The 21,638-nt window shown below is 40.6% G+C and overlaps 1 protein-coding gene and 1 pseudogene across 1 annotated transcript in view; both read left to right on the forward strand.

The window, feature by feature from the left end:
- Nucleotides 1-21,638, forward strand: part of MEGF10 (multiple EGF like domains 10) — a 370,667-nt gene that overhangs the window by 74,209 nt on the left and 274,820 nt on the right. The window lies entirely within an intron of this gene.
- On the forward strand, nucleotides 14,129-14,985 carry LOC137758912 (large ribosomal subunit protein uL6-like; annotated as a pseudogene).

The following is a 21,638-nucleotide window of genomic DNA, read 5'->3' on the forward strand; positions in this document are numbered from 1 at the left end:
TTATCATAAATACTGCAGTTTACTACATTCAAAAGAGGTGACTTGTTTAACCTTATACATTGTAGAAATTATAAGCCTAATTTAAAAATGATTAAGTAAATATCAGAAACTTATACTATTCTTAAAAATTGCTACCTGTCTTTCACTGTCAGTATCCACATTATAAATAGTGGTGTGATTTTCAGGTGATTGCTGCATGCTTTCTTATTCATCCATTAGCGTGATTATGTTCCAACCCAAGTCCAGCTGAAACCCAATGGAGTTTGCTTATGTAATTGACAATTTATGATTGTACAGCTTTTTACAATTTTTCTCGTATAATGTATCCCTTGAGATACACTGAGAACACTGAGTGAAATAAGGCAGGTATCATTTTTTTTCCTGCCAAAAATTGAGGCTGAAAGAGACTTGGTGATTTGTCCTAATCACACAATATAAATGTTATTGTTGCCTTTTGAACCCTGGGTCATCTGACTCCCAACTCCATTCTTCTCCCAATACCTTAAGGTATTTCCCTTTCAAAGTAACATCGACGAAGTTTTTCAGGCAAAACACACAGTAAAGTCATGACAAGAAGGATCAATTTTTTAATTTATAATTTTCAGTGATTATCCATACTATTAAGAAAATTACACTATCCCCTTGCCATTTTTCCAGAGTGAGCAACCTGCATTAGATATTCCTCTCTGTTGATGTTTCCTAGTTTTAAAAATTATCTTTAATTATCCAAAAGATAAACAAATAAAATGGAGAAATAGAGAAAGAAGCAAATAACATTAACTTTCAAATGAACATTCCAAGTGAAAAGAATTGACTTTCCACACACATTTGGGCTTATATTCTGATAAGCAGGAGATCAGTGTTCAGCTTCATGCTGTTTTTCTGAAGCCCCTTTATTTATTTTTCATTAATCTGTCTCCCTTGTGTGCCTGGTGCTCAGTAATCTGCTCATCTCTAGCGTGATCCATACTATAATCCATTGCTTCTCCTTCCATGCATTTTAATGAAGCCATTTTTACCTCCTTTATATAACTGCTGTCCTGATTTCATACTACAACCATTAGTATGGTTATGTCCTGATTTCATACTACAACCATTAGTAACCATTTCATACAATAACCATTCATTGTCACATCATTGAAAGCAAATCTTTAAAGAAATAACTCAAAAAAATGGGATGGATACAGATTTTTTATTCTTTTTTTTTTTTTTTTTAAGAGAGCTTTGTGAACTCAGCAGCATTTTCATCATTTCGTCTTCAGTAGATGCTCAGGGTTGGAAATAGATATCCCCTGAACACCAATCCAAGTGAGAAAAACATTGGCAGTCGGAATCTGTGTGCCAGAGCTGCTGGGTCCCTCTGTCCTCTTCATGCCCCATCACTTGGCTGGATGCTCTGAACTCCTGCCCCCTGCCCTGGGCTGCCCTTTCGGGAGGGCTTATGTAGCTGTGGAACCATAGAAGACCTGTGTAAGAAGTACTTGCTTGTCATTGCTGTTTGGCTTCCGTCTTCCTGCTAGCTTGTCTTGCTCCTCTGTTTCCTGCCCATTGTTCTGGACTTGGACATTCTGCTCTGCTCTGCTCACTGGCGTTTATGCATTCCAGGCCTGTATTTGTCTGCCTGGCTTCTGACCCTTGCTCCCTGTATGAGGTCTGATTCATGGCCTTGCCCTGACCCTGGTGTCCTGGCTAATGTCCTCTCCTGGCTGTTCTCAGGGGACCAGGGTGCTCCTTCTTCTGAACTTCACCTTCCATGTCTCGCCTCAGCTTGCCTCTCCCTCCCTTCTCAATCTTGCCTTGGATTTCTGGGTCATTCATTCATTCAACAACCAACTGCTAAATGCCCAATGTGTGCTGTTGATACAAAGATAAATAAGACAGGCTCTGCTCGTACAGAATTCACCAACTAGAGGATAAATCGACCCCAAAAGAGGCAGATCCTGATTTTGTGAAGCTTATGTAAATTTGGGGGCCCTTGTTATGAAAAAGAATGCAAAGTTATGAATACACACTTAGGAAGAGGCCTTGGAAAGGGTCTATGTGAGCAAGATCCTTTATTATGTGAGCAAGAAACTTTATTACATAGTAAATTCACCTGTGTGGATAGATAATTTTTAAAAGGAGTTAAGTTCTGGGGTAGAACTATGCAGGGGACCAAGGAAGGGCGAGTAACCTACACCTGGATGTCAGGGATGGCTTCCTGGGGAGGTTACTGCCAATGAGTTTTATAGCTGAGTACTATTTAAGTAGATGAAGAAGAGAGGGAAGGAGAAAGAGGCAGACAAGGCCTTGCAGCAGAGAGTCCAGCATATAAACGTAGACTGTAATGAGTCCTGGGTGCTCCCAGCAGCTCTATTTTGCTGGAGGATCAAGTGAAGTTGGAGAAGGCAGTTGGTACTAAAACTCTGAGAATCTGTGCCACAGTAAGGCTCTTGGATTTTTCCTGTTGCTTAGGTTTTCATCTCAAACAAACCACTCTGGCAGGAGAATATGCAAGTGTGCATATCAGTTAGGAGATGTGGCAGTTGTTCAAGCAACAGGTGACAGAGATATGAACTAAAGCTATAATAGCAGGAATAGAAAGAAGAGATGGGTCAAGATATATGTGGAAGATTAGATGTAGGGCCAGTGAAGAGTAAAGAGGAAGCTCGGGTGAATGTGAGGATGGCAGGACCATCATACGAAAAGGGGGAAGAGAGGACAATGGTTTAAAGGGATTTGATACGTTTAGTCTTAGGACAACTCATTGGAGGCGTTCTTTTAGAAAAATCATATCTGAGTCTGAGGCTGGAGGAGTCATGTGGGTAGTAGGTGCAGATTAAAGAAGTATCAGCATATAGGTAGTAATTGAAAGCAAGGGAATGAATGAGCTAACTCAGGTAAGTGTGGAGAGAAAGAAATGGAGGGTGGGATCCCAGGAAGGGCGCTTGGGAAGGTGTCGGAACAAGCCATAGGGAGGTCTGAGGAGGTTGGGAGAGTCCAGTGTCGTAACAACCAAAAGAGTAAAACATGTCAACACGCCAAATGCTGCCATCTTGCAATAAGAAGACTGAAAAATGGGCATTGGATTTGTTGACAGGAAGTAATTGGAGATGAGGATGAGAGTAGTGATGAGAACAAGCCAGGTTTCAATAGGCTGAGCCCTGGATGAGAGGTGAGGAAGTAGTGATGAGTGTGGAACCCTGGGTGGAGATTTTTGCATGAGAAAATCATCCAATTAGCTCCATTCATTAGCATTAGCTCCAGTCACTAGAATCTAAGGGACTTTTTTTTTTTTTTTTGAGATGGGAGATTCTTGAATATATATTTAAGATGGGGGAGATGCTTGAGCATTTTTATAGCCAGAGAGTTTAAATATTCAGAAGCTGGGATAGAATGTGGGATGGAATAAAGCCTTGTTATCTGTGACCCTGTTTGCTTGTTTTCCTTGGGAACTCCCACTCCTGATCCTATTGCTCCTTCTAAGAGATGAAAATTGTCCCTTTCCAAGGTGGCTAATACAGATCTGGCTGGTTGGTCTTCAGATCTTTCAAGTTTTCTGTCAACTCTGAGGTTCAGTGATTGATTTATTGATGGTCCAAAGAAACATCGGTGTATTTGTCAGCCTACAGTGGTCTTGAGTCAGGCCACCTTGGAATGAGAACAGCAGAAAGCATAAAATGGGGTGAAAAGGAATTATCCTGACCCTCCAACATCCCTCTCCTTTGTAATCATTGTCCCCTCATTGACTTGCCTGGTAGGGAACAGTTTGCTTCAAAGGGAATAGCATTATCTAGGGGTAGAAAAAAAATCAAGAAATGGTCAGTTTGCTCTTGCTTCTGGAACCTCTGATTTAGGCCATTGTTAAAACCACTGGTATCCATTCTAGAGGCAAAGGAGATCAAAAGCTACATCCCAGAGGCCATCTCAAAGCCGTGAAACTGAGATCCCATTTGCTGGCAGCTGAGAGCAGCGCAAAGTTGGGCACTGACAATAAATGTGAAAATGCTTTATAAACCAGAACATGCTCTACAAATGCCAGCTATCACAATCCTTTCTGAAAGCTGTTTGCAGAAATATCTGCCTGAAGACCCCATAGTACTCAAAATAAAGCACCAGTAACTCAAAGGCAATTGTATTCCTTTTTAAAGCATATGTTTTACTGCAGCATGAGAAACTAAACCTCATTTTCTGCTTAATGCCCACTTGACAGACTTGGTGGAATCAAAGAGCTGGTCTCCCACCATCTCTCACGTATTGCCTGAGTATGTGCTGAAGTGGGCCTGCTAGCGATAACCAAACACAAAATGAAAAGCACTTTGCCACGGCGCTCCCCCTGACCCCCTGCCTTGACTGCTGTTTAAATGATAAATATCCAGTAAAAACCACAGTACTAGAGCCCAATTAGTATTAGTGTTAAAAACACTTTCACCCATTTCAGGGAGAAAATGTGTATATACTACATAGTTATGATCAAGGGAATGATGAGCTATGGGCAAATAAAAAATAAAAAACATTAGGACTCATGGTAGGTGACACATTTATCATTAGTACTCAGAGATACCCTGAAGTTAAAATAGGAACATTGTCTTGTGTGATCTGATTTTTAGAGACAAGGGAATCCAAACGCAGTTACTCTTTCCCAAACTCAATCATCCATATCTTACTTATTGAAACCTAATATGTATGATGATGATTCTATTTCTCTAATTCAAGGCTTTGCTCCTTGCTAAAACAAGCTCTTGGGGGAAGCAGCATTTAAAAGTTCTCATCATTATCCCCTAAATGTAAATGAGTTTCTGTTTTCTCTCTTAAGTAGGAGGGTGTTGCTTCCTAATTGGGGGTGAGAGGGGGAGAGGAAAGGCAAGGAGCAGCCCATGCTTCTCTTCACAGTTTGCTTCGGATCAGGGCAGCCTGAGGAATTATGGCAGAGCTAGTGGTAATTTACCCATATTCATGCATCCAGCCATCCATTGGATATCCATCCAATATCCATCCATCTCTGTGGCATTAGAATCCCAGTTTTCATTTTGAGTAGACACATATTGAGCAAAAGAACATGTTTCTAAATTTCTCCCCATCTCACTCCTTACAGCTAGGGGTGGCCAATAAGATATAGGCAGAAGTTACGTAGCAGAACTTCCAAGAACATTTCTTAGAAAAGTGATAGGACCCTAAGAACATTTTTTTTTGCCTTCCCACCTCCTTTATTTTTCTTTCTCCTAGGAATGCAGATAGGATGGCCTATAAAGGGCTAGTGCTCTGGCAGCCATCTTGTAAGTATGAGGATAAGGGATAGCACCGTCAGAACAGAGAGTTGAAGGGAGCCTGGGTTCCTGTTGACAAAAGGGAGTTCCCACACCAGCCCTGGACTGCTCACCTTTGGATTTCCATTACATGAGAAAGAAAGAAATATTAGTTAAACCACTCTTTTTTTCAGGTCTCTGCTACTCACAGTTGATCTCAATTCCTATCTGATGCAGATGAACATAGATTTTGTAGTAAACACACACACACACATACACACACACAAATAAAGTAAAATTTAAAAACCGTACACACACACACACACTCACACACACACACACACAAATAAAGTAAAGTTTAAAAACCCTGGGCAGAGTTCTGTGTTTATCTTTGGATTCCACAACCAAAGGTGGATAAAGACAATTTGGTAACCTTTCAGAGAAGACCCTCCTCCACACACACACACACACACACACACACAGACACGCACAAATGCATTACCTTGTCTAAATACATTTATCAAGCATGTGATTACCTGTAGTATTCTACTGAGTTTCATGATAGAGCTATTTCTTGTTTTCAAGTAGTTCACAATCTCTGATAGATCACACAGATGCAGGCATGATAAACTATTTGAAAAACAATACCTGCAAAGACAAGTTAAAAAGACTAGGTAGATTTGAAAAGAATATAAAAAGTGATATAAAATGTCTATTCAAAAGGATTACTGTACAAAGCATTTTGACCTGGCAGTTCACATATCATGTAAGAACAAAGCAAGTGGGAATGATACCGATCTAGAAAGGATTTTAAGTGAAATGGGAATTCAGGGGTGAATTTACTGAGAAGCCAGTGAAGCTCACCCTTCGTGGCCCCTCATTTGCATGCAGTTCAGATCACTGTTTCTTTCCACTTCGACTTCCCTTGTGTTACACTTCCCCTTGTGTTGGATGGTGGAGGAACAAATAAGGCATCTCTGGGATCCAAATAAGAGGAAGTTGAGATAAGAATGCCTTTAGTTTGCATTTAGTGGGACATAGTTATGAAGGTCACAATCACTTCTGTGTGTAGTAAGTTATTCCTAGCCATCGGGAGTAGGAATGACTTCCAGAAATACTCCTGCTGCCCACAGTGGCCTCATGACATGAAGGTGCAGAGCCAGAGGTCACACAGTGATATGAACTTGTACTACTACAGCTTCCAATGCTGGAAGTATGTGAACAGTAGAGCAGAACCATGTTTGAAATGCACAGAGCCAGAAGCTACTCTGGAGAATTCTTGTAATCATCTGATGTATAAAAATTTTTTATTTTTTTAAATTGTGGTTAATTAGACAAAACAAAATTTACCATGTTAACCATTTTTAAGTGTCCAGTTCAGTGGCATTAAGCACATTCACATTGTGCTGCTATTACCACCACCCATACACAAAACTCTTTTCATCACACGAAACTAAAACTTTGTACCCATTAAACAATAACTCCACATCCCCCCTTCCACCATTCCCAGGAAACCACCATTCTTTCTGTCTCTGAACTTGACTACTCTAGGTACCTCATATAAGTAGAATCATGTAATACTTGTCCTCTTGTGAATCATATAATACTTGTCCTCTTGTGACTGGCTTATTTCACTTAACATAATGTCTTCAAGATTGATCATGTTGCAGCAGGTGTCAGAATGTCCTTCCATTTAAGGCTGAATAATAGTCCATTTTATGTATATACCACATTCTCTTTGTCCATTCATCTTTTGATAGACACTTGAGGTCCCTCCACCTTTTGGCTATTGTGAATAATGCTGCTATGACCATGGGTGTACAAATATCTCTTAGAGACCCTGCTTTCACTTTTTTTGGGTATAAGTGATGTGTAAAATTTTAAGTGGAGGATGAGGTTCTCATTGATGCCTAGTTAAATTGGACATTCTTGCCTATGGAAGTTTTTTTACAATGCATTATATGCAATTATAAACACACCACACATACAGTCTTTTTCTTTTTTGATGGGGATTGCACAACTTAGAACCTATCAGAATTTCTGTACTTGTTGGCACAAACCTACAGTATGACTACAAAATGGCCATAATGTCTATTTGTGAACTCGTGTTTCCTGCATCCCAGCTGTCAAAAAAATATTTTCACCAACCATACTAAAAAGACTGATTTATCTTTCTATTTTCCCTATAAAAAGTGTTATAAGATCATCCTTATGAAGAGGCAATCAAATATTATTCAACCAATTAATGTAGAAAACAATTATAATAGAGGTGTGTCAGGTAATTAAGGAGTAAAAGATATTTTGTTATTTTCCTCGACTTTGTGGTGTTTTCGGGTTTTGTGAGCTTTAAAAAATTTGTAATTTGTTATGCTCATCTCAGTCTAGATAAATATTCACGTTCTTACCTAATTTTGTATGTGTGATGTTGTACTCTTTTTCTCAAAAAGGGTGCCCCAGTTGTATATGTTTTGGGCTCCACAAAACCTGGATCTGCTGCTGTGGAGGTCCCACAGACCCCGGTGCCGGGCTCAGGAGGTCTCAGTTTCTTTACCTCCCTCCCACTAGATGTCCTGGCTTTCTTGTGACCTGGTGCCTTGTGTAGGGAATGTCTGAGCAGGGCATTTGGGGCCAGGCTGAACAGAGCATTTGGCACCCATGGGTGCTTGGTCATGAGGTGCTGGGTGCCCACAAAGTGTGCTTCTCTTTAGCCAACCACCAGGAGGACCAACAGAGGAGGGCAGGTAAGGGAGGTTCACGTCTAACTGAAGGCTGGGCAGTTGTGGTAATGACTTGGCTCCCACTAGCTTCTGTGAACTCATAGTTATCTTTAAATTCTTGGGCAACTTCCTCAGGAGAGGTTCACAGACTCCTTCAACACCCCCTTCCTACTCGGCCCCTACCCAATATCCCTGATTTCTTTTTAGTCTGGAGGAAATCCCCCCTCTTTCTTTGAGTTTTTATCAGAGGTACTCCCTCATTATGAACATCTTTTCCCTTGTTCCTTAAAAATGGACTTTTGGTCCCCTCGAAAATAGACCCTGGAATCACTAGCAACCCCAAATCGAATTCTCCTATCCTGGGGTGGCAGGTGGGGCTATTATTCTTCAAGTCCTCCCAGGAGGATAAGAGAAAATGTATGTATTCTATCCCTTTAAAGCAGCAAAGCAAGGGAAGAAATACCACATGGTTAAGTTGCCTTATTAAAAGAACCTCACTATTCATATCCTGGCACATACGTGATAAAGATTAATAGAATTTCAGAGTTGTAAGTGAGCCTACAGATCCTCTTGTCAACCCCTATGATTTTACAGATGAAGCATGTATAATCCCTAGAGGGTAAATGATGCAGCCAAGGACGAGGCTCTGTGAGCCACAGAGCCAGCCCCACTCCAGACCGCTTCGTCTCCAGTCCTGTGTTTTCTCTCTGTCACATTCACGTTAGATATGGTGAGGAAGTTTTAGACAGAGTTGTTGAATGCCATGTTAATACTATTTTATGAAAATGGATTTAAAATTTTTTGCTGGAGGTTGAAAAGAAAAAAGTTCTCATTTATTTGAGTTGGCTTGCCTGTGACCTGCCTGAAGGCTTCAGAAAAGGCTAGATGAATTTTCAAGATCATTGTAGCTTTAATAGTGTATGATATTCACTCATCCATCCTCTTTAGCAGGAATTTCTTGAGGCATCTTCTATAAACAGAGCACAATATTGTGCACACAGAATAAAATAGTTATGGGATAAAAAATGGAATGTAAAACATGGTCCAAGCCCTCTGTGTGCTTAATATCCAGTTGAGGAGCAAACGCTGTGCCCACCGTCCTCCGATATACAAACGCATTTAGTATTAGTACATGGCACTTATCAAAATTATGATACAGAGAATTGAGCACCACGGCATCTGTGTGGGCATAAATGTTTGCTGGACCAAATTCTTCTCCTTAAATTAAGATTGTGTCAAGATTGTCTTACAGTTATTTAAGAATCATAAGCCATTATTTTGAGTGTTTTTCAAGGTAGGACATGCTTCCTTTCACAACCATGTTGAGGCTTGGGTGCATAAGTATGCAGGTGTCCTATGTGGTAGTGCATCTCCTTGATAGGGTAGGCCCTACAAACAGGGAAGCTAACACAGGAGATGGCTAGGAGGAGGCCAGTGCTCCAGCTTGGGTCAGAGGAAAGAATCAGGGTAAATGTCTTGAAATTAGGTACATTCTTTTTTTTTAAAATAAATTTATTTATTTATTTATTTATTTTTGGGTGTGTTGGGTCTTTGTTTCTGTGCGAGGGCTTTCTCTAGTTGCGGCAAGCAGGGGCCACTCTTCATCGCGGTGTGCGGGCCTCTCACTGTCGCGGCCTCTCCCTTTGAGGAGCACAGGCTCCAGACGCGCAGGCTCAGTAGTTGTGGCTCACGGGCCTAGTTGCTCCGCGGCATGTGGGATCTTCCCAGACCAGGGCTCGAACCCGTGTCCCCTGCATTGGCAGGCAGATTCTCAACCACTGCGCCACCAGGGAAGCCCTAGGTACATTCTTTTGTCTAGGATTTTATCCACTATTTGGGGAGGGGAGTGGTATGCAAAATTATGGTATTTTTGTCTGCAATCCTCAAAGCAACAAAGCAAACGATATTTTTTTTTTGAAACATACATTGATTTCCCCCCTCCTTACCCTTGCCCCCTTTCAAGCCTCTAGGCAGTTCTGGACTCCCTACTAGAAGATTCTTCTAGGCTGGGGATATATGTGGGGAGAGATAGAGGAAGTTGATGTGAGAAGAGTTTGGTGAATTCCAGAAGGAGGGTCTCTGCATCTTCTTCCTGAGCAGAGTCCCAAGGAGACGGTAAAAAGGGAGGAATCTGAGGCAAAAAGGGCCCTGTAACTGTAAGAGTCCTGAGGAGTTTGAAAGGCCACAGAGAGGTAGTGTCTGCACAGAGTCCAGGTCTACAGGGTATGGACAGCTCTGTAGGTTTCTGTAGGTTTCCATGGCCTAACCCAGCAGGGAATCACAGAATAGTAACAATGTCTACATTTGTGGCATGGAAGTAAGAGACAGGGTTGGGGATGTCCCAGCTATGCATGCATGGGCTGCAACCAAGGACCAGATGCCTCCATTGCCAAAACTTGGCTTGACATTGACCTCTTGGAATTTAGACACAACCCCAGGGTGAGGGTCAGGGTCTCCAACTAACAAGAGAACTTTCTGCTGTCTAGGAGGGGCAGGGGGAATCAGGCCTTCTAAATAGAAATTAAGTTTTACTATAGAAGAAAAGTTTATTTCTGGCACCCCTGAATTTATTCACTGAGATTCATACCCACTATACCAATTTGTTTTTCTCTGTAAAATATGTCTTAAACAATTACTCTTGTCTTTGTTTGAACTGTTGAAGTTTCACAGGCAGGATTCAGATAAAAATTCGCACAATATTCCTAAAACTGCTTGACTCCTTGTGGTTTCTAACCAATTTTCTGGTAACTGTGCAGAGCTTAGAAACATCAGTCTAAAAATTTGACATGACATTTGGCAGAAATAAAGCCTTTAGCAAAACCCACCAGAGGCATCCTTCAAATGACTGGACTCTCTGCTGGGAGCATTTCTGGGAAGGTTGTTATGGGCCTATATATGTTGAGACTCTCCTGGAATTTAAAAAATGTGAAACTGGAACTTATCAATGCAGTGTTAGCTAAATTCTTATGCACTGAAAACAGTACCACCTCAGCAGAAGGCAGAAAATGAAGGAATAGAATATGCCCTAAGCCAAAGCACACCAGCTGCCTATTTGTTGGGGGCAGGGAGGGCGAATGGGGAGTGAGTGAGTGATCAGAGGCCAAGTCCTATAAAACCATCTAAAATTTTATGGCCAGGAGGCTTCTGGATGGCTGGCTTTAGATGAGAAGCGAGGACGGGGAGGCCACTTCTCGAGTGTAGATCAAATGTTTTAGATGCCAACAGCACTTAAGTGATAGAGAGGTGGAAAGAAAGACAAGATCGGGGATTCTACCCAGATTAAGTTTTGCACAGTGACTAGGGATCTTTTTTTTAATTGACAAGAAATTCACATAACATAAAATTAACCATTTTAAAGTATACAATTCAGTGGCATTTAGTACATTCACAATGTCATGGGACCACTACCTATATCAAATTCCAAAATATTTTCATCACCCCAAAAGAAAACCCACTGCCCATTAAATATGCTCAGTCCCCATTCCCCTCTCAAGCTAATGCCTGACAACCACCAATCTGATTTCCGAATCTGTGGATGTATTTTTCAGGATATTCATATAAATGGAATCATATAATATGTGACCTTTTGTGTCTGGCTTGTTTTATTTAGTACATTTGACTCTTGAACAGCATGGGTTTGAACTGGCCCGGTCCACTTATGCACATATTTTTTTCCATAAGTATGTACTACAGTACTATACAACCTGAAGTTGGTTGAATCCCCATATGTGGAAACGTGGATACAGAGGACTGACTTTAAAGTTATACATGGAGTTTTGACTCCATGAGGGTCAACTGTGTAATGTTTTTGAGGTTCATCCATGTTGTAGCATTAGAGTAGTTACCATTTGATATGCTACTTCTGATGGACCACAGAAAAAGTAAAATTTAATTGTGTGTCTATCACCGCTTTGGAAAAAGAGACTTAAGGTCCAGTTCATTTCCCCAAATAGACCTCTTCCTCTTCTGGATTCTTTATCCTCATGTGAAATGGACATTGGTTGTTTTTGCTCACCCAGTCTCTGAGCCCCAAGGAGCAGCTCTTGATTGTGTGTAGGGCACAGTCTTTCCCCCACATAGCCTTTGGAGTTCACGTAATGCTGATCCAACCTCCTCACTTTGGAGGGGCCACTGACCTCAGGCTGTCTAATAAGGACTTTCATCCTATTGGCCACAGTTCAAGATGGACAAGTATTCCAGTTTTGGGGATCCCACGTGGAACTACAGAAATATGTTTCCTTTCTGTTGGACTTGAAGCTGAGTCAGCCTACCAAGTGTCTCCATGTAAAGAGCCAAGCCAACACAAAAGAAAGCAGAGGGAAAAGAAGGTGTGAGAGAGCTGAATCCTGGGAACGTTGTTGAGCCACTTTGTCCAGTCATGTTTAATTAGTTACAAGACTTTTTGTCTTTTCTTATAGCAGTTTGAGTTGGACCTGTCACTCCAAGGCACGGGCATGACCACACTCACGTAGGGCTGGGGCAGTGTGCATCAAAACATTCTGTCCCCATCCCCATGTGTTCTTTGAAGTGAGGACTCCAATACTCTATCTTCTTGGCTTGTGTGGATAGTGCTTTACTCTGTCACAGCAGCACTGGAAAAGTAAAATACTATTTAGTGTTTTGCTATTTACCCACCTACCTATTTATATCTCTCTCTTTACTCATAAGTATTTTTACTATAAGCTCATATGAAAGAAGAAATCTGAACTTTTCCTCTTTGGTTTCATGACATTAGATCCTTGACAGGCGTACTCTTTTTCGTTCAATACGTTGAAGGATAAAATTTCATTCAATAGCATAGAAAACAATGTGCGTCATTTTATCGATAAAAAATCTTGAGGAATGACATTTTATATCATCAAATCTTTCTGATTCAAGCTGTCATAAGCACTGTAAACAGAAAAAAAAATAGCTTTCAAAAATTAGAGTGGCTTTTTTCCTCAGTCTTTTTAGATTCTCATGTTTCACAGTAATAAAGATGGGAACTTTGCATATTCCCTAAAAACATTCTCCTCTCCAACACAACTCAAGGTTTTAAGATAAGCTCCCAACTAAAATTTGGTAAAAAATAACCAGGAGAGAAGTTTCTTTCCATTTTTCTCTTTTGCTTTAATTGAAAAAAAAGAAGATAAATTATAGAGGAATAGTCCCAAGGGCATATTCTTTTCGTCAAGGATCTCTCTTTTCATTGCAGAGATTCACTTCACCTTTGGGCCTTTTGTGAAGAGCACCAGAAATGAAACAGCTTCTTCAAAAATTATCTTGGCATGCAGAGGTTAATGAATTGATTTCTTTAAAGATTCAGATTTTTACATTAAAAAAACTCTAAATAATCTGGTTGAATATTGTAATAGGTTGAATTGTGTCCCCCAGAAAGATATGTTAAGTCCTAACCCCTAATATCTCAGAACGTGAGGGTATTTGGAAATAAGGTCGTTGCAGATGTAATTAGTTAAGATAAAGTCATGACTGGTGTCCTTATAAGAAGATGGTCTTGGGACTTCCCTAGTGGCACAGTGATTAAGAATCCGCCTGCCAATGCAGGGGACACAGGTTCGATCCCTGGTCCAGGAAGATCCCACATGCCACAGAGCAACTAAGCCCGTGCGCCACAACTACCGAGCCTGCGCTCTAGAGCCTGTGAGCCACAACTACTGAGCCCACGGGCCACAACTACTGAAACCCGCGTGCCTAGAGCCTGTGCTCCGCCACTGCAATGTGAAGCCCGCGCACCGCAACGAAGACCCAACGCAGCCAAAAAATAAATTAAAAAAAGATGGTCTTGTGAAAGCAGTGGCAAGTAGTGAGAACACCACGTGACAATGAAGACAGAGATTGGAGTTATGTGGCTGCAAGCCAAGGAACACCAAAGATTGGTAGCAAACCACCAGAAGCTAGGGAGAGGCGAGGAGGGATTCCCCTACAGGTTTCAGGGGGAACAGGGCCCTGCCTGACACCTTAATTTCAGACTTCTGACCTCCAGAACTGTGTACAATAAATTTCGGTGGTTCTAAGCCACCTAGTTTGTGGTACGATGTTGACAGTGCTAGAAAACTAACACATAATTATTTTTATATAATAATACTACTGTTTTACAATGATAGAAAAGAAAGAATACCATAAATAAGACCCCTACCTCTATCAATTTCAAAAAACCTTGAGTTCTTTGCCACATCTACCGTGAGAATGAAGACCATCCTAAGCAACTGGACTGTTGATATCCCAGAAAATGTCAACATCACTCTGAAGGGATGCACAGTTATTGTGAAGGGTCCCAGAGGAACCCTGGGGAGGAACTTTAATTACATCAATGTAGACCCAGTCTCCTTGGAAAGAAAAAGAGAGGCTCTGGGTTGATAAATGGTGTCTTAGTCAGTTCAGGCTGCTCTAACAGAATCCCATAAATTGAGTGGCTTATAAACAACAGAAATTTATTTCCCACAGTTCTGGAGGCTGGAAAGTCCAAGATCAAGGTCCTGGCAGATTCAGTTTCTGGTGAGGACCTACTTCCTTGTTCATAGATATAAAGTCACTAATCCCATTCATGAAGACTCCACCTCTCAAAGGCCCCACCTCCAAATACTACCACACTGGGAATTAGGTTTCAACATATGAATTTGAGAGGAACACAAACATTCAGTCTATAGCAGTGTGGAAATAGAAAGGAACTGGCTACATTTCAAACTATCTGTAGTTCATATACAGAACATGATCAAGAGCAAGATACTGGGCTTCCATCACAAGATGAGGTATGTATATTCTCACTTACCCATCAATGTTGTTATTCAGTAAAATGGGTGTCTTACTGAAATAGAATTTGTTGGGTGAAAAATACATTCGTAGGATTCGGATGAGGCCAAGGCATTGCTTGTTCAGTATTTCAAGCCCAGAAAGATGAGTTAAATCTTGAAGGAAATGATGACTTCATATCAAATTTAGCTGCTTTGATTCACTCACAACGGTTAAAAGCAAGGATATCAGAAACATTTTGGATGGTACATGTTTCTGAAAAAGGAACAGTTCAGCAGGCTGATAAGATCTAAGAGTTGTCCAGCTATGGAAACCACAGGATGCTGGATGCTTCCTAAGACCTATTTGTGAAACTTTAAAGATGCAATAAGAGCCCTCTATTGATTTGGGGCTTTTTTCAGAGAGAGAGAGAGAGAGAGAGAGAGCGCTAGCTAGGTCACTTGGCAGTATTACGATCTACGATCCACGATCCACGATCCTTAAAAAAAAAATCTAGCAATTTCATGTTATAATGTAGAAGACTATAATTATGATAGAGCTCAAAATTCCCCCAAGGGCATGATGGGAATCAAGTGGTGTCCTGTACAACTGCTGTTTCCTTACACTGGACCCAGCTCCTTAAACCCAGAGGTTCTCAAACTCTTGTGTGAGAACCCTCTTAGTGACCTCTGCATTTCCTCCCTCCCTTCCCTTTCCTCCTACTTCCTCTTGCTCCATTAAAAAAAACAAAAACAAAAACCAAAAACTCTATAAAACTACCAAACTAGATTTATGAAAACACTGCTACCCTTTAGATGGGACACCAATGATAAAACGGATTTATTTTTAATGTGATATTTCTGTGTTTTTTTGGCAAACCATAAAATAACTCAAACACACAAGAATTCAGACTGTCAGCCACTTGGAAGACATTCCCAACCTCCAGCCATCCCTGGGGGTGCATCTTAAGAATTGCTGTGACAATTACCTGGTGCAGTGGTTTTTAACTCTGGTTGCACATGAAAATCTCCTGGGAAGCTTTAAAAGCCTTCTCACTCTAGATCAATTCAGTGAGACACTCTAGGAATGGGGCCTAGGCATAAGGAATTTGTTAAAAGACCCTCTGGTAATTCTAACATGCAGCCAGGGTTGAGTAAAAGTGGTTTAATGTCATGTTTCTTTACTGTTGGAGTCGGAACTCTGATAAAGAGAGGCAGAGGTGAGCACCCATCTCTGCCACTTACTGCCCTCTGCTTTTTATCTGGTTGGAGTTATATAAAGCCTAAGTGGAACTAAGACTAAGCCTGGTAATTGTCATGGCAATGACCTAGATTTTCCTATCAAATCCAATCTTATTTTGGATGGGAGACACAGAAGTGACTCTAGTGAAGTTAAAATATTTCTGTCCCTATTTAGAATATTCAGCATTGAACTCAACAGTTTTCCCATACAATTTCAAACACTAAAACTTTTTAAAAATTTGATTCTCACCTGAATCAAAAAAATTTATCATTAATTGTAAAGGGTGCTTGATCACAGAGAGTTATCTAGGCAATCAGCATCATATATAGCCTTTAATGCCTCCTGTCTGCTGACTGTGAGTTCTGCATATTGATCACAAATTTGCCAATTTCTCTGCTTATGCTTCATCACTCCCTTCTTTTTATTTTTTTTTCATTTTTTTAAAATATTTTTCACACACACACCATCACTCCCTTCTTTGATTGAATATAAAATAAGCAGGATTTGAAAATCATAGAGCTGGGAGGGACGTGTGGAAACCATTTTATCTAGTCTTCTGAGTTTACAATTGGATGCCTAATCCACTAAGAGAGTCAGGCTACTGATTTCGGACGCGGCAGCTTGCAGCAAGCAATAGTAGGAAGCAAGATCTTAGTTCCTGGACTGGAAGTCCTAAACACTGGACCACAGGGGCCAGCAGCTAAGGCCTAGGTCCCTAGTTCTTACCTTCCTTGTCAAGAAAGAATTCAGGCAAGGAGGCAGAAGGTAAAGAGAAAAGTAAAAAGTTTATTGGAAAAACAAAGTACACGCGGAAAGACGCACGGGCGAACCGAGAGAGAGCTGCGCCTTTGGGAAGTTTAAGTCCTTTATAAGGGGGCAGTCTTCTGGGTCTTTTTCTTCTTTTTGGCCAATCATATTGTTTTGACCCTAGGGCTAATTTGCTTCTGGACCCTCCCCTGGGTGCGCACACACCCCTAAGTTAAGATGGATCCCACCGCAAAGGCCTCTGGGAGGAGATAGCAGGACTTACTATGGTCTGGCATCTCCTCACATTTTGACCCTGTGAAGCTTTTTGCGCATGCGTAGTGTCTCCCTTGCCCTAAGGATGGGAAGTGTGTGACCTCTTGATCCTTTAATAGGGTTTAGTCCCACCCTGTCCCTGCCATAAAATGCCCAATGTCCGGTTATTTACCCTATTCCTGTTGCTGGTTTTTATATCGAGGTGCAGATCTTGAAATATACACAGGAGTCCGGTCATAAATATGTAGTCCTGGAGTCCATTTATCTCTTGCTTCAGGAAGTGTAAACAGGGGCTGGTAATGAATGTCCGGCCTGGCGCTCATCTTCTTCTCTCCCCAGGAGGTGTGAACAGGAGGTCAGTTGTAAATGTCTAGCCTGGAGCCCATCTATCTCTTGCCTCACTACCAAGGTCTTTTGTTAAATTAATGAATGCTGTAGCATGGAGGATGGCCACATCCTTCTAACTGGCTCCCTCATTCCTGCCCACCCCCACCTTTTCTCCACACTGTGGTCAGAGTGATCATTCTAAATACAAATCCAATCAAGTCACTCCCTTCTTGCTTAACATTCTTCAAAGACCCTGCATTTGCCTCAGGTGCAAATTCAAACTCCTTAGCCTCACTTACAATCATCTGTAAAGTGATCTGACCCTGTTTCCCTCTGCAGAGTCATCTCCTAGAGCTCACTCTAAATTGCAGTCAGACCAGGGTTCTCAGTGATCTAAATGCGCTTCTCCAAATGTGCCCTATATGCCACCACACATTTGCACATGCTGTTCTTTCCCTCCACGATGCTCTCTCTCCCTCTAGGTAAGGAGACCCTTTCTCTATTCTCCCAAATATATGGTTCATATCAGGTTGTAGCAAGCAGGGGAGACATCAGAAATTGCAGCACAAGGTGTAGAAAATGGGAGAGGACTTACTGAGATGAGGGTAGAAGATTAGATAGACAGTATTTACATCCTGAAATAAAAGACCTTATTAACTGTTTTTGTATAAAAAGCTTCAAAGTTACATATAAGACTAAGGTCAAATGGGTTGAGAATGGAACTCTCTGGGGTGGCGGCGGTAGTGATGATATTTCAATGGCCATAATGGGAGAGAGAATGCTTTCTTTTATCTATCTATCATCTATCTATCTATCTATCTATCTATCTATCTATCTATCTATCTATCTATCTCTCTATCTATCATCTATCTCTCTATCTATCAATCTCTCTCTAATCTATCCATCTCTAGCTTTAGTTGGAGCTCAGGTGCAAAGGTTTAAATTAACCACACTTCTCAGTTTATGCCATATCATTACCATTGGTCCACACAAAGCTGCTGTTTAATTTAGTTTGGGTTTTTTTTTTAACTTTTTAAAAACTTTTATGCAGATTCCTTACTCCTATTTCCCTCTTCCCACATAGGAAACTATTCCGATGTCTTTAATGTGGATCCTTTTATTTGTATGCATTCACTGGGGTCCATATATTTAAAATTCACTTTTAGTGGTACTATGTTCTATAGCTCATTCTATATCTTTTTTCACTGTTTTTAATATTATACATGTTGCCATGTGTTTTTCAAGTCTGTGGCATTCTAACTGCTACAGTCACCATATTTGACCTATTTGTCTTCCCTTCCCTCATTCCAGGTAATGAGCACCCAGATAGCCTCCAAGAAACAGTATTGAAATGTATATTCTCTTGTAAGTCCCCTCACAGATGTGTGTGAGACTGTCTTTGTGGTAGGTACTCAGGAACAGGTTCTAGAAATGTGCACACATTAGCGGACAAATGGCACTTGAGCTTTGCCAGGTTGTGCCGTGGAGTGTGCACCCATCTACATGCCCACCAGCAGGGCGTGATATCCCTCCCTCCCCAACACTTGATGTTACCCAGCTCTCCAGTATCTGCCCACATTACTGGAGCAAAGTGATACCTCATTTTGTTTTTTGTCTTTTAAATAAACTTTATTTTTTAGAGCAGTTTTAAGTTCACAGCAAAGTTGTATGGAAAATAGGCTGTATACCTTGCCCCCACCCAGCCTCCTCCACTATCAACATCCTGCACGAGAGTGGTGCATAGGTGTTTTGTTTTGTTTTTTTAATTAATTAATTAATTAATTTTTGGCTGCGTTGGGTCTTTGTTGCTGTGAGCGGGCTTTCTGTAGTTGCGGCGAGCGGGGGCTACTCTTCGTTGTGGTGCGCGGGCTTCTCATTGCGGTGGCTTCTCTTGTTGTGGAGCACGGGCTCTAGGTGTGCGGGCTTCAGTAGTTGTGGCTCGTGGGCTCTAGAGCACTGGCTCAGTGGTTGTGGCGCACAGGCTTAGCTGATCCGCAGCATGTGGGATCTTCCCGGACCAGGACTCGAACCCGTGTCCCCTGCACTGGCAGGCGGATTCTTAACCACTGTGCCACCAGGGAAGCCCCCTGCATATGTTTTAATTGATGAGCCTACATTGACACATAATCGCCCCAAGTCCAAAGTTTACACTAGGATTCACTCTTGGTGTTGCACAATCTATAGATTTTGACAAAAGTATAAGGACATGTGTCCACCATTATAGTATCATACAGAATAAGTTTACTGCCCTAAAAATCCTCTGTGCTCCCCTGATTCATCCCTCTCCTCCCTAACCTCTGGTAATCACTGATGTTCCCTGTCTCTGTAGTTTTGCCTTCTCCAGAATGTTATATAGTTGGAATCATATAGGATATAGCCTTTTCTGATTGGCTTCTTTAACTTAGTAATATCATTTAAGATTTCTCCATATCATTCCATAACTTAATTACTCACTTCATTTTAGTGCTGAGTAATATTTCGTTGTCTGGATGTACCACATTTTACTGATCCATTAACCTACTGAAGGATGTCTTAATTACCTCCAAGTTATGACAATTGTGTCTAATTGTTTTGTGTATCCCTTAACTGCTTATTGTGGATATAAATAATTTTACTACTTGTGTCTTTTAACCTTCCTACTAGTTTTGTGTGTGGTTGATTTACTACCTTCACTGTATACTTGCCTTTACCAATGAGCTTTTTCCTTTTGTAATTTTCATGTTTTTATTTGTGGCCTTTTTTTTTTTACTTAGAGAAATCCCTTTAACATTTCTTGTAGAGCTGGTTTGGTGGTGCTGAACTCTTTCAGCTTTTACTTGATGGCAATTATGAATAAAGCTACTACAAATATCTGTGTGCAGGTTTTTGTGTAAATTTCCAACTCATTTGTGTAAATAATAAAAAGTGCCATTGTTGGATTGTAGGTAAGAGTATGTTTAGTTTTGTAAGAAACCACAATACTGTCTTCCAAAATACCTGTAGCATTCTGCATTCCCACCAGCAGTAAGAGTTCCTGCTGCTCCACCTCCTCACCAGCATTTGGTGTTGTCAGTGTTCTGGATTTCTACCATCCTAATAGGTGTGTAGTGTCTTAATTTGGATTTCCCTAATGACATATGATGTTGGGCATCTTTTCACATATTGTCATCTGTGTATCTTCATTGGTGAGGTGTCTCTTTAGGTCATTTGTCCAATTTTTAATCGGGTTTTTAGTTTTTTTATTGTTGAGTTTTAGGAGTTTTTTGTGTATTTTGGATAACAGTCCTTTATTAGGTATATCTTTTGCACATAAATACATTCTCCCAGTCTGTGGCTTGTCTTCTCATTCTCTTGACTTCTGCAAAGCAGAAGTTTTTAATTTTAATGAAATCCAGCTTATCAATTATTTCTTTCATGGATCATGTCTTTGGTGTTATATCTAAAAAGTCATCGTGAAACCCAAGGACATTTAGATTTTCTTCTATGTTATGTTCTAAGAGTTTTATGGTTTTGCATTTTATATTTTGGTCTATGAACCATTTTGAGTTAATTTTTGTAAAGGGTATAAGTTCTGTGTCTAGGTTCATTTATTTGTATATGGATGTCTAGTTGTTCTAGCAGCATTTGTTGAATATTATACAATAATTGTATAATGTGATAAATATTGCTACATCTGAAATCATATTATGATATACAAATGTGTCAAAGCAATACACTATGTACCTTACTAATGTTACATGTCAAATTTATTCAATTAAAAAAAGACTACCTTTTCTTCTTTGTCAAAGATCAGTTGACTACATTTATGTATGTCTATTTCTGGAGTCTATTTGGTTTCATTGATCTATATGTCTGTTCCTTTGCCAGTACTGCACTGTCTTGATTATTGTAGATTTACAGTAAATTTTGATGTTAGGTGGTATTCTTTTTTTTTTTTTTAATCAGTCATCAATTTTATACACATCAGTGTATACATGTCAATCCCAATCACCCAATTCAGCACAACACCATCCCCACCCCACCACAGTTTTCCCCCCTTGGTGTCCATACATTTGTTCTCTACATCTGTGTCTCAACTTCTGCCCTGCAAACCAGTTCATCTGTACCATTTTCCTAGGTTCCACATACATGCGTTAATATACGATATTTGTTTTTCTCTTTCTGACTTACTTCACTCTGTATGACAGTCTCTAGATCCATCCACGTCTCAACAAATGACTCAATTTCGTTCCTTTTTATGGATGAGTAATATTCCATTGTATATATGTACCACAACTTCTTTATCCATTCGTCTGTCGATGGGCATTTAGGTTGCTTCCATGACCTGGCTATTGTAAATAGTGCTGCAATGAACATTGGGGTGCATGTGTCTTTTTGAATTACGGTTTTCTCTGGGTAT

The sequence above is a fragment of the Eschrichtius robustus genome, chromosome 2 (assembly GCF_028021215.1).
Source record: "Eschrichtius robustus isolate mEscRob2 chromosome 2, mEscRob2.pri, whole genome shotgun sequence".
Lineage (NCBI taxonomy): Eukaryota > Metazoa > Chordata > Mammalia > Artiodactyla > Eschrichtiidae > Eschrichtius > Eschrichtius robustus.